At 39.8% G+C, this 13649-nt stretch overlaps 1 protein-coding gene across 1 annotated transcript in view; it reads left to right on the top strand.

Moving 5' to 3' along the window:
* Positions 1-566: 566 nt before the first annotated feature.
* LOC136877308 (carboxylic ester hydrolase) overlaps positions 567-13649 on the top strand; it is a 112580-nt gene continuing 99497 nt past the window's right edge. Inside the window, exon 1 of the mRNA XM_067151240.2 lies at positions 567-701. The gene's annotated coding sequence lies outside the window, so the exon portion shown is untranslated. The remainder of the gene's footprint in view (positions 702-13649) is intronic.

Raw genomic sequence — 13649 nt, forward strand, 5'->3', positions numbered from 1 at the left:
ACTCCGACACTAAAAGCCATACGCCATTTCATTTTTTTTAAATCGTTAGAAACTGAGTCTAACCATTGTCGTCTTGGTCTCCTACTTCTCTTACCCTCCATAACGAAGTCCATCATTTTTCTAGGTAACTATCCTCCATTCGCCTCACATGACCCCATTACGGAAGCCGGGAAATACTAGTAGTTAAGCCCTATTATTCTTCTCCCCCACCATTTCTTTCTGATTTCGCACCCTGAGAGGGAGACTGAAGCAACGGTGGTTAGACGCAGTTTCTAATGATTTAGAGATAAGAGGTATGAAACTAGATGAGGCCAAATATCTAGTTAGAGGTTTGTCAAGACGTTTAGTTAATTTACAAAGGCTTGCAGACTGAACGTTGAAAGGTATAACAATCTATAATGAAGATATACAGTATGTATGCATCATTACGGTGTCCTCGCTGTCGTCATGAAGAGGAATTTCTCCACTTGACACTGCCCTAGGCCCCACAAAGCTTGTTGGTAGACCTGCAGACTGTCAAGGTCAACTCCGGTCGAGTTCTACGCTCCGAATAAAGATGGCATAGCCTGTGTTTATTGGATAGAGGCTGGAGACTGACCTTGAACGAGCAGCTGTTTGCGTGCGACGATTGAATGGGCCTGCGTGAAGCATATCACATATTCAAGTAATCAGTTTCATCAACGCTCTCATCCGTTACTGAGGTATGTAAGACAAAAAAATACATTCATTCAAATCTTAATCTGTCTTAAAAGTTGTGCGGGTGTTATCCTTCATTTGCTAACGGCGGTTTTGCGTCACGGACAGTAGAGAACAGTGTGAGATATGCATTCAAGTATGAAGTTGTATCTTTGAAACACTGAAATTGCAAACTGCTAGATTGAAGAGATTAGTTTCTTTGCGCCTAACTATGCAGTTTTAACGTTAATAAAGACATTATGAGTTTCAAAATGTGCATTGACGCAGTGGGCAAAGGCACAACGGAGAGAGAATTAGGAGCCTTTTATAACTCCCAGGTCATAGCGCGGCAAACTTTGAAAGACAGTGAATTTATCTTCAAATTTCCCAGGTTCAACGTGTTTACGAAGAGAATGCCGATTGCCGAACCAGAAGAGATTGTAGCACTAGTCAACTGTATGTTCATTTATGATTCTTCCGGCAGAGAGACAGAGAAAGAAACACTAAAGAATGCATCCTCGTATTGGTTTATAACCCATAAGCCATTACTCACTTTTATTGTTGAAATAATAACAATGTTATTGGCTTTACGTCCCACTAACTACTTTTTCTGTCTTCGGAGACGCCGAGGTCCCGGACTTTAGTCCCGCAGGAGTTCTTTTACGTGTCAGTAAATCTATTGACACGAGGCGAACGTATTTGAGCACCTGAATACCACCGGACTGAGCCAGGATCGAACCTGCTAAGTAGGAGTCAAAAAGCCAGCGCCTCAACCGTTTGAGCCACTCAGCCCGGCCTACCTTTATTGTCAAAATTTATTATTATTATTATTATTATTATTATTATTATTATTATTATTATTATTATAGTAAAACCTCCGTTAACCTAAAGAAGGGACAGGGGAGGGATTTACACAATTTCGGATAATAAGCAAATTGTGATTTTTGGTGTCAAAATGTAGAACACGACTATTACAGTAGTTTACATCGAACTCATTGTTTCGATTGATTGATACAAATTTCCAGAATCAATATATCAAATCACAAAGCCTCCGAGGCGGCAGCGCGTTGGCCTCTCACCACTGGGTTCCGTGGTTCAAATCCCGGTCACTCCATAAGAGATTTGTGCTGGACAAAGCGGAGGCGGGACAGATTTTTCTCCAGGTATTCCGGTTTTCCCTGTCATATTTCATTCCAGCAGTACTCTTCAGTATTATTTCATTTCATCCGTCATTCATTAATCTTCGCCTCAGAGGAGTGCGACAGGCTTCGGCAGCCGGCACAATTCCTATCCTCGCCGCTAGATGGGGGTTTCATTCATTCCATTCCTGACCCGGTCGAATGACTGGAAACAGGCTGTGGATTTTTTCAATATGTCAAATCAATTTGTACACAAAATTATTATTCTCCAGTGCAGTAGACCTACTATAGTCTATTTACATTAAAAGGAACACACAAATACATCGTCAACGGAGACAATAGGGAACACACTCGCAACTTTACTTGGTGATAGCGCAATCCACTTGAACACATGCGTTTAATTGGGCCGATACTCGGTACCAATAGTTCCAAAAAAAAAAAAAGATGCTAAATGAGTACCGGAAATTACTGTACATGTTAAGAAGTGGTCATACGCTCCGGTACTCATGAATATTCTATTGATAAATATTTAGATTTTTCTCATTTATTAGTTCTGATTTTGTATTTACAGTACCGGACCCTTTCGTAATTTTGCGATTCCCACCTTAGATTTCTTGCCTGTCAAATAAGTAGGCTTGCAAAAAAAAAAAAAAAAAAAAAAAAAAAGTACGGACTCGGTTATCAGCTGGAAGACTCCCAACTCCCGGAAAGAAAAATTACAACTGAACTTCAACTTACTTAATATGCCATCCTCCTCGCTTTCATCTTTCCTTTCCGGCCTCTTTTGGTCAACTCTTGTTCTCTTCCGAGCCCGACGGTATTAGGTGGGAATTACAGTACTAGATGTAAGGGGTTAGTAAAATGAAATGGCGTAAGACTTTTAGTGCCGGGAGTGTCCGAGGACATTTTCGGCTCGCCAAGTGCAGGTCTTTGGATTTGACACCCGTACGCGACCTGCGCGTCGTGATGAGAATGAAATGATGATGAAGACGACACATACACCCAGCCCTCGTGCCAGCGAAATTAACCAATGATGTTTAAAATTCCTGACCGTGCCGGGAATCGAACCTGGGACCCCCCGTGACCGAAGGCCAGCACGCTAACCATTTAGCCATGGAGATGGACGTAGGGGTTAGTAAATGTATCGGATAGCCAGATTGAGTGAGTAGTGCTGGTCTTCTGAGTCCAAGTGGGCGGATTCGATCCTCGCGCAGTCCGCTAGTGTTTGAAGGTGCTTAAGCTTCGCGTCGGTCGACTTTTTTTTTTTTCATCTTACACCCTTCGTGCCCCTTTCTTTCTTCTGTCAACACCTTCATCATCGGAGGGTCAGTCCTCTTCCTTTTATCCTTCTATGTAGTGTTAAGAGTGACCGGAGGGGGAGGGAGAGCTTGACACCTCAGTACCAGTTTCGACGCTCGAATCCCAATCGAACCTGGGCTGAAATATTCATCTCAAAAATCAAGTGCGACCCCAGAAATACCTGGGATCAGCTGTAGAAATAAATTGTATTTCTTTTAAGATGTTGAGAGGATGGTTGCCCAGTTGTATTTCTTTTCAAAACAATAATCACCACCACCTCCAATCCACGTGGAAAATGCTGAAACGTTAGGCGAGTACCGGTAGTTCATACTTTCCGACAAATTCCTGTAGCTAATCCGACTTTGAATTCGAAATAATACGGTCCACTGATCACACATCGCCGCTGTTATGCAAGGGTTATATGAGTCATGATAGGTTAAGTTTCATGGCTGTTAAAAGCAGAGTTGCCAGGCTGAGCAGCTCGGATGGTAGAGCACCGGCTTTCTGAGCCCAACTTGTCAGGTTCGATCCTGGCTCAGTCCGGTGGTATTCGAAGGTGGTCGGTAGATTTTCTAGCACGTTAAAGAACTCCTGCGGGACAAAAGTCTGGCATCTCCGCGTCTCGGAAAACCGTAAAAGTAAGTGGGACCTAAAATCAATAGCATTATTTATTTATTTATTTATTTATTTATTTATTTATTTATTTATTTATTTATTTATTTATTTGTCTTTTTGAAAGTACACAGGCAGTAAGCCCAATACAGTACCTTCTTAACACAACAGTACTTTTAATGCATACAAGTAAGTAAAGATAAATACATAATAATAATAATAATAATAATAATAATAATAATAATAATAATAATAATAATAATAATGCTGAAGATAATAAAGACAAGGAAGAAGAATGAATGGAAAACACATATACAGAGAATATGACAATCCAAGTACAACAATGATTATTTCTACACTATGAAAAATACAGGAATTGAAACAAGGATATAACTAAAGTAGTAAGTGACCATAATAATAAATACGTTAAAGAGCACCTATTATATAGAAAAGGAGCCTGAATTTATAAATTAGAAACACAGGCATTATTATTATTATTATTATTATTATTATTATTATTATTATTATTAAATATAGAGTTATTTTACAAAATCGTACGGACAGGGAATAGTCGTGAAAGTTGTATTCTTGGATGTTGGAATCAGTAAATGTACCTAATAGCCAGGCTGCGTGCAGGCCGTCTGAGTCGAAATGGGCGGGGTCTATACCCACTCAGTCCGGTAGTAGGCTATCGTAGATTCTTGATAATCCAGCTCCTAACTATCCGGCTTTTCGGGAAATCAGCCTCTAATCGTGAAGTTAAAATAGCAAAGATGAGCTTAGCCTATATGCTGTTACGTATCACTGTCAACTGTTGTGTTACAGGTACTAATTGAAAGCCAAGTCAACGATTTTATGTGAAATTTTGGCTTCAGTTACAATACACTATTATGGCCGTAAAAAGAAAGCGTCTTCGGTTAAATCTAAAACAGAAACTGAAAACTACAGACAAATTAGATGAAGAACTTATTTTTTTAATGCTATTTGCTTTACGTCGCACCGACACAGATATGTCTTATGGCGACGATGGGACAGGAAAGGCCTAAGAAGTGGAAGGAAGCGGCCGTGGCCTTAATTAAGGTACAGCCCCGGCATTTGTCTGGTGTGAAAATGGGAAACCACGGAAAACCATCTTCAGGGCTACCGACAGTGGGACTCGAACCCACTATCTCCCGATTACTGGATACTACCTAGAAATAATTATAAGTGCAAAAGAGTAAAGATGAAATTGATGAAAAAGAGGATAGCAGAAGCAGAGAGCATGAAGATTTCTCATGTTGCTGGTGCCGAACTTAAAGACGTCTTCCAGGAACATTTTATGCAACGACCAAATTCATGCAGTACCGACTTAATGCTTATAAAGCGGTTGCGCAACAAAGCTTGCCGCACCGAGCTCGATAGCTGCAGTCGCTTAAGTGCGGCCAGTATCCAGTAATCGGGAGATAGTGGGTTAGAACCCCACTGTCGGCAGCCCTGAAGATGGTTTTCCGTGGTTTCCCATTTTCATTTCAGGCAAATGCTGGGGCTGTACCTTAATTAAGGCCACGGCCGATTCCTACCAATTCCTAGGCCTTTCTTATCCCATCGTCGCCATAAGACATATCTGTGTCGGTGCGACGTAAAGAAAGAAAAGCTTGCCGCCGTCGAGCACAATCAATCAATCAATCAATCAATCAATCAATAAATCACTACTGATCTGCATTTAGGGCAGTCGTCCAGGTGGCAGATTCCCTTTCTGTTGTTTACCTACCTTTTCTTAAATGATTTCAATGAAATTGGAAATTTATTGAACATCTCTTCAAGTAATTTACTCCAATCCTTAACTCCCCTTCCTATAAACTAATATTTGCCCCAGTTTGTCCTCTTCAATTTAAACTTTTTCATAATGTGATCTTTCCTACTTTTGAAGACACCACTCAAACGTATTCGTCTACTAATGTCGTTCCACGCCATTTCTCCACTGACAGCTCGGAATATACCACTTAGTCGAGCAGCTTTTCTCCTTTCTTACAAGTCTTCCCAGCCCAAACATTGCAACATTTTTGTAACGCTTCTCTTTTGCTGGAAATCACCCAGAACATATCGAGCTGCTTTTCATTGAGTGTTTTCCACTTCCCGAATCAAGTAATCCTGGTGAGGGTCCCATACACTGGAACCATACTCTAGTTGGGGTCTTATCAGAGATTAGTAGGCCTCTGCCCCCTACTTTACATCCTTACTATAACCCTAAACACCCTCATAACCATGTGCAGAGATCTGTACCCTTTATTTACAATCCTATTTATGTGATTACCCCAATGAAGATCTTTCCTTATATTAACACCTAGGTACATACAGTGATTCCCATAAGGAACTTCCGCCCCATTAACGCAGTATTTTAAAACTTAAGAGGACTTTTCCTATTTGTGGAACTCACAACTTGACTTTTAACTCCATTTATCATCATACCATTGTGTACTGTCCATCTCGCAACATTGTCGAGGTCATTTTGCAGTTGCTCACAATTTTGTAACTATACAGAATAACATCATCCGCAAAAATCCTTATCTCTGATTCCACTTCTTTACTCATTTCATTTATATATAGGCTATATATACGAAAACATAAAGGTCCAATAATACTGCCTTGAGGAATTCCCCTCTTAATTATTACAGGGTCAGATAAAGCTTCGCCTACTCTAATTCCCTGCGATCTGTTTTCTGGAAATATAGCCACCCATTCAGTCACTGTTTTGTCTAGTCCTATTGCATTCATTCTTGCCAGTAGTATCCCATGATCTACCTTATCAAATGCCTTAGACAGGGCAATCGCGATACAATCCATTTGTTCTCCTAAATCCAAGATATCTGCTATATCTTGCTGGAATCCTGCAAGATGATCTTCAGTGGAATAACCTTTCCTAAAACCGAACTGCCTTCTACCGAACCATTTATTAATTTCGCAAACATATCTAATATAATTAAAAACAATGCATTTCCAAAGCTTACATGCCATGCATGTCAAACTGACTGGCCTGTAATGTTCAGCTTTATGTATATCACAATTTCCTTTATACACAGCGGTTACTAACTTTAGTCTAGCGCCTGACACTCAGGAGCCGTCATCGGTTACATTCGGTGTCACTCGGCTCGTAGTGCCGAACGCATCGTGTCGTCACAAGTCCCGCGCACATTTCAATCTCTGACTGAAATAATTTAGCTAGTGTATTATTTAATTCTATCGTGTCGTCACAAGTAATTAATTAAGATAGTGTATTAAATTTAATTCTAAAATAGTGATGAGTAACTTCGTGTGTTTAGTATGTTCTACCGGTACATTCTTTAATTATACATGAGTCTTTCTTTTCTTGTAGTGTATGCATTCCCGAAACATGCCATCTTCTTCTAAAGAATAAATTTTCAACTGAAAAGAAGACTATTCTCCACTAAAAAAAGGGCATTATCAAAGAACAGCCTTATCCTTGTAAAGACCTACTGTAGACAAGCAAGAAATAATCTGTGCAAATTTATTACTCCGCTAAACTACATACCACAGCCACGTATAAATATATGTAGTTGTATCTTCCCCAGTTTGTTCCACAATGATAATATGTTTCTCATATTTCAATTAATATAAATTGAAATTTCTTTCTTATTTGTATTAGTTAATATTTTGAGTGTGAACAATAAGTTATTTACAGAATCTGTGCAAAATATATCAAGTGATATTAGGAACTAAGCTGTCCGACTCGTTGGCTGAATGGTCAGCGTACTGGCCTTCGGTTCAGAGGGTCCCGGGTTCGTTTCCCGGCCGGATTGGGGATTTTAATCGCTTCCGATTAATTCTTCTGGCTCGGGGACTGGGTGTTTGTGTCCGTCCCAACACTCTCCTCTTCATATTCAGACAACATACCACACTACCAACCACCCCATCGTTGTATAATGCCTGGATGAAAGTAATGCTTCCTCCCAAGTTTCGACTTTTCTGTTTCTGGCATGTTGACTGTGCGTGGAGAAAAAACTTGGTGAAATTAAAGGAAGGGAAAAATAGGCTGAAACTTACAAGATATTAAGATACTGGCATCCGGCCGTAAAACAGGGCCAAATCCATATATATATATGACGCAGTTCGCACCCGCGACCTCACAGATGTGGGAAAAGCGGTAGGAAAACAAGAAGGTGGTGGTGATTATTGTTTTAAGAGGAAGTACAACTAGGCAACCATCCTCTATATAACACTAATCAGAGGGAAAAATAGAAGGGATCCGACACTTCGAAAAATGAAGATATCGGTCAAAGAAAGACAAGGGCCACGAAGGGCGTGAAAATGAAAGACTCCCTAGCCCTCGCAAACCTAATAGCATCGGGTGGTGGTGATTATTGTTTTAAGTGGAAGTACAACTGGGCAACCATCCTCTATATAACACTAATCAGAGGGAAAAATGGAAGAGATCCGACACTTCGAAAAATGAAGATATCGGCCAAAGTAAGACAAGGGCCACGAAGGGCATGAAAGTGAAAAACTCCCTAGCCCTCGCAAACCTAATAGCGTCGGGGTCGGAAAAGAACAAGAGTTGACCAAGGGAGGTCGGATAGGATAGATGAAAGTGAGGAGCCTGGCACAAGTAAGTGGAAGCAATGCCAGGACTCAGCTGAGGACCCCGTGGTCGCCAACCCACGCTCCAAAGTTCAGAGCCCCTGAGGCCCCTTTAAGTCGCCTCGTACGACAGGCAGGGGATACCGTGGGTGTTATTCTACTGCCCCCACCCACAGGGGAGAAAACAAGAAGAAGATTACGAACTAAACTATAAGTGCTGAAACTGTGGTAAAGTTCGTTCGACAGGAACAATAAAATGAGTTTCAACAATCCTATTTGGTAAGTCTACTTTTATGATAGATAATTTTCCAGTTTAAATAAATGGCCAGTCCATATACAGTTGTAAGAAAGAGACGTCTCATCCTAGCAAAGACAAGTTCAACTGAAATAAATGATGTTTTATCAGCTCGCTCTCCTTACAATATTATATGGGCCGCCATCATAACGATATGATATGAATATTTGTAACTAGGTATGCCTTTCATAATAATATTAGCCACTTATTTTCTGTTAGAAATAGCTCGTTGCATTAGAACCGGTTATAAAATGGTCACGCTATAGCATTGTGAGCGTTCAATTATATCACTGAGCCTGCAATTCCGTTCACAATACACTCAACTCGAGGAAAGCGTTAATCCTTAGTTTTGAAACACTCAAACAGAGGGAGGATGTGGCTAAATATCGGGCCACGACGATCATGCACGAACTTAGCCGATGCTGGCTCCTGATTGTCAGGCGCTAGAACAAAGTCGGTTACTATAGCAACTCTCCATTCATTTAATATAGCTCCTTCATGCAAACAATGTCCGACTCGTTGGCTGAATGGTCAGCGTACTGGCCTTCGGTTCCGAGGGTCCCGGGTTCGATTCCCGGCCGGGTCGGGGATTTTAACCTTAATAGGTTAATTCCAATGGCCCGGGGGCTGGGTGTTTGTGCTGTCCCCAACATCCCTGCAACTCACACACCACACATAACACTATCCTCCACCACAATAACACGCAGTTACCTACACATGGCAGATGCCGCCCACCCTCATCGGAGGGTCTGTCTTACAAGGGCTGCACCCGGCTAGAAATAGCCATACGAAATTATTATTATGCAAACAATAATCAAACAAGAACTTCAAATTTGGACCTACATACCAACCCATTGTCTTTAGTATAACCCCGAAATCTTGTCAATTCCAGCAGCTTTTTCTAGTTTTCAAGTATTCTATCTTATTGTAAATGCCGTTGTTATCACAGGCAAATTTTAATACTTCTTTAATTAGTCACCACCTCTAACTGGACATAATCCCTGTAACCAACAATCTGTATACTGTTGTAACTTTTTTGATGATAATAATAAATAAAATCATGAATAAAAATATATATATAAAATTACTCAAAACTTAATAAAATTAATAAGCATAATTAGCCGAAATGTCCGTAGTATGGGCGCCAGAGTTCACCAGAATGGATCCCTCGAATTTAGATAAGAGCATGATAAACTTTATATCCCAGGGCGTGTACATAATGCTTCGTACTGGTACATCTGCTGCAGGCCTTACCAAACCTCCTGAAAACGACTAATTAGGTAGGAACTGCACCTAGGTTCATCAATAACACTGATTCTAAAATAGCTAACTATATTCTTAACAAATTCCGTGCATGAGCACCTCATCAACATACAACATTATACATATAATACACACATAAAATATTGCTGGAAGACTCCATATTTACAACAACAATAATAATAATAATAATAATGATGATGAAAATCGTGGGAAAACGAAAGCGAGAACTAAGCTACCATTTGTAGATGGTCCGATGAACAATGTACATGTATGAAGATAAATACCCTTCACTGTCTCTATATCAATTCGACTTACCGATTCTCATAATCGGCAGTTATCACATCACACAGATACTGTACCTTGTACTACTGTGTTCACATATTTTAACACTTGTTGTAAAGATATATACACACACGTCTGTCGATCCTCAACATAAATTTATGGAAAGTCTGAGATAGCTTTCACCAACATGTAATGCTAGGCCGCCACAAGTGCTACCATACTTAATGCGCAAGCACTCTCCACAATCAGCCACTTTCCACGAACATAACAAGACTACGCTCCACGAACGTTTGAAGTCCAGTCCATTGCAGCCGTGTCATTCCAGTACCGTGTATCAGCACCACTTCCTTCCCGTACAGTGCGTCAGTTGTAGTTGTAGTTATCTTCCTTCTCGTTCCTTTACCTTCACCTTTACAATCACCCTTACAATGTTTTTGGTTGCCGCCGTATGGTCAACCTTTATAGACATCAACATCCCCCTCCTCTCAGATGAGACGTCTGGATTGGTGCTTGCCCACCAATCATGAGTGAACCTCTTGTCAAGACCAAGCCCTGAACTACTTCCTCCTCCCAAGACAATAACAAACTCTGGGGTATATTCCATGAATCACCAAACTTTCCTAATACAACAACAAGCTCATCTCATCAGGCTGGGAAATATACATGACTCATGAATTTCCCGACACAAGTACATCACAACAAACACTGGGGTAGCCATATGACTCATTCAAATTACCAGAGTTATTAAAGCAATGTTTTCCCACTCATGCAAAATAAATTACTCATACCTACATATGTGGATATGTTCCAGCTTATAAATATAAATGACAAAACATACAAATGAAATACCGATAATAATAATAATAATAATAATAATAATAATAATAATAATAAATCGAACACTGACAATAATATCTCTACCTTCTACATATAATTCGGAGGTGTGATATATGTACTATCACATAACGCCCCCTTGGTGAATCGATATCACATATTATGATTCACCATAAAACAGAACTTTATACATAACCTTATAATGACATAACTGAACACTTAATTTACTGTAATAATGATATATACATTGCGTCTACTGCATTGTATTCGCACACACGAAATACAATTTGTCCAAACAATAATAATAATAATAATAATAATAATAATAATAATAATATGGCTATATACACAAAACTCTGATTGTTTCATATACCATTGAACACAATCCCTTCTTGCTACTGTACACATAACTCATAATTGATAATATATACATCCAAGGTGCAGATCCTATCTCTTATATCTGCGAAGGCTATAGATATTAAATGTTCCAAGAACCTTGTTGTTAGTGGTTAGGAGCCTATAAGCACACTTGCCTATTCTACTGTCCACCGTATACGGACCCTGATATAAATGAAAAAAACTATACATAAACTTAACATTGGCATCCGTAAGCGAGGAATGCGTACCGCAATAAAAAACTAACTACGTCTATAATCCACTCTATCTCACACACAAACATTCATCCCATTGAGTCACACAGGAATCATACAAACTTTCATTCGGAACATTCATAAAAAGGAAATCCCTCTTTCTGAAATGCGCGGGAATCTCACTACATTTACTCTTCCACAAAACCATAATTAATGCAAGCAAACAAATCACATACTTCTTCACACATTCCACATCGATATCATACAGCACGTCATTCAAATCATTCACACAAGTCTCAGCCTTAAATAAAACATAACACACTCGCTTGGATAGACTTTCCTTCATCTCACGCACACTTCCATTCTCACTCACGCTCACTCTATTATTGTAATTCTTACCATAATTCACTATAATGTTGCTATCATTACCACTTAATGACCCAACAATTAAACCATCTTCACCACATTCCATATCAGCTCCTACTCGCACCACTTTCATGCCAACAACACTGCTACTCTCGACTCTCTTAGCAGAAGTTTCATTAATCTCAAAATCACCATTTTCACACATAATGGACCTAACTTTACTCTCCTCACGTACACTTAAATCAACAAAAACATCCTCATGATGTATACTCCGTGAACACTCTTCACTCACAAAACAACCTTCGTCAACTTCACAAAAAGCTTCACTTTCAATTTCAGAAACTTCCATAAGATTATCAATCGCAACACCGCTATTACCATCACCACTAGCACAAAGTAAGACATCCGACACATCTTTCTTACTTTCATCACGCCCCTTATACTCAAAATCTCCCTGAACACAAAACACATGGTAATACAATAATTCCTCTTTCACGTCTACCTCGTAACTTACCTGTTTCATCGCGTGAATAGGAATTTCGGTATCGGACTGCCTATCTGACCCAACTAAGAAGTCCGATTCCGGTTTAAATTACTTGACGTGGACTGTTCACTGTTATCATTTCTCGGCACTTGATCTGGAGGTCTTTGATCCGTACGCCCCCTACTTTCTGATTACCCTTGATTAGGTCTTCTGCCAAAATATTCCTGGTGATTAACTCCTTGATTAGAGTGTCTGTTTCCCCTTCCGGAATTACCACCCTGATTCCCTTGCCTAGAATGACTGAAATTCTGATTATTCCTATCTCCCGCTACCTGATTACCTTGTCTCCCATTATCCCCGTAATTTCTACCTTCACTTTGCCTAGTCCTCCCCTGCCCTTCCAAAGCATCAAACCTCTCTAACAGCTGCTCTAATTCCTTAATCGTAACAATATTCTGCATACATGCAGCTAATCCGACCTTCTCAGGAAAATGCCTCAACATCTGGCGGACTGTATCTCTCTCCGATGCTAGACCTTCAATATTCTGGCTGATCAGAACATGCGCCAAGAAATACTCCGTCATAGATACACCTTCCTGAGGTCTATATTTACAAAATAGCACGCGATCTCTTTCCCTTCCCTGAATAGCATCACTCCAAAATTTAGAACTAAATTTCTCCCTAAATTCCTCCAAACTCGAAATACCCTGTCTATAAACTTGAAACCAGGATCTCGCTTCTCCAACAAATGCAATATCCAACATCTCATCAACCATACTCCATTCGATCAAACCATCGTCAAGATTCTTGGAATACCGTTTCTCCACCGTTTTCAAGAATTCCATCGGATTAAACTGCCGACCATTAAACTTGGGTAATTCAGAGTCCTTCGTACAAGATACGTACCTATTACATATGCTGCTACCTACTTGAATTTGACTGATCTCCTGCCTTAACTTTACATGACATGCTTTAATTCCTTCTTCAACTACCATTCTGGCATTTCCTTCTACTGACTTGAGGTCATCTTTTACCGACTTAAGGTCTTTCTCCAATTTCTCATCCTTCTCATCTATACGCTTCGCTAAAACGTTCTGATTGGATTTAATTCTATCTATTTCTTCGACTTTATCTTCCACTATTTTTATTCTCTTATCACATTCCTTGCTGTTTTCAACAAATTCTTTCCTAACCACATTAAATCGGCATTCAATTTTCTCAGTCAATTCCAAGCA

Source organism: Anabrus simplex, chromosome 7 (genome assembly GCF_040414725.1).
Source record: "Anabrus simplex isolate iqAnaSimp1 chromosome 7, ASM4041472v1, whole genome shotgun sequence".
In the NCBI taxonomy this organism is placed as follows: Eukaryota; Metazoa; Arthropoda; class Insecta; order Orthoptera; family Tettigoniidae; genus Anabrus; species Anabrus simplex.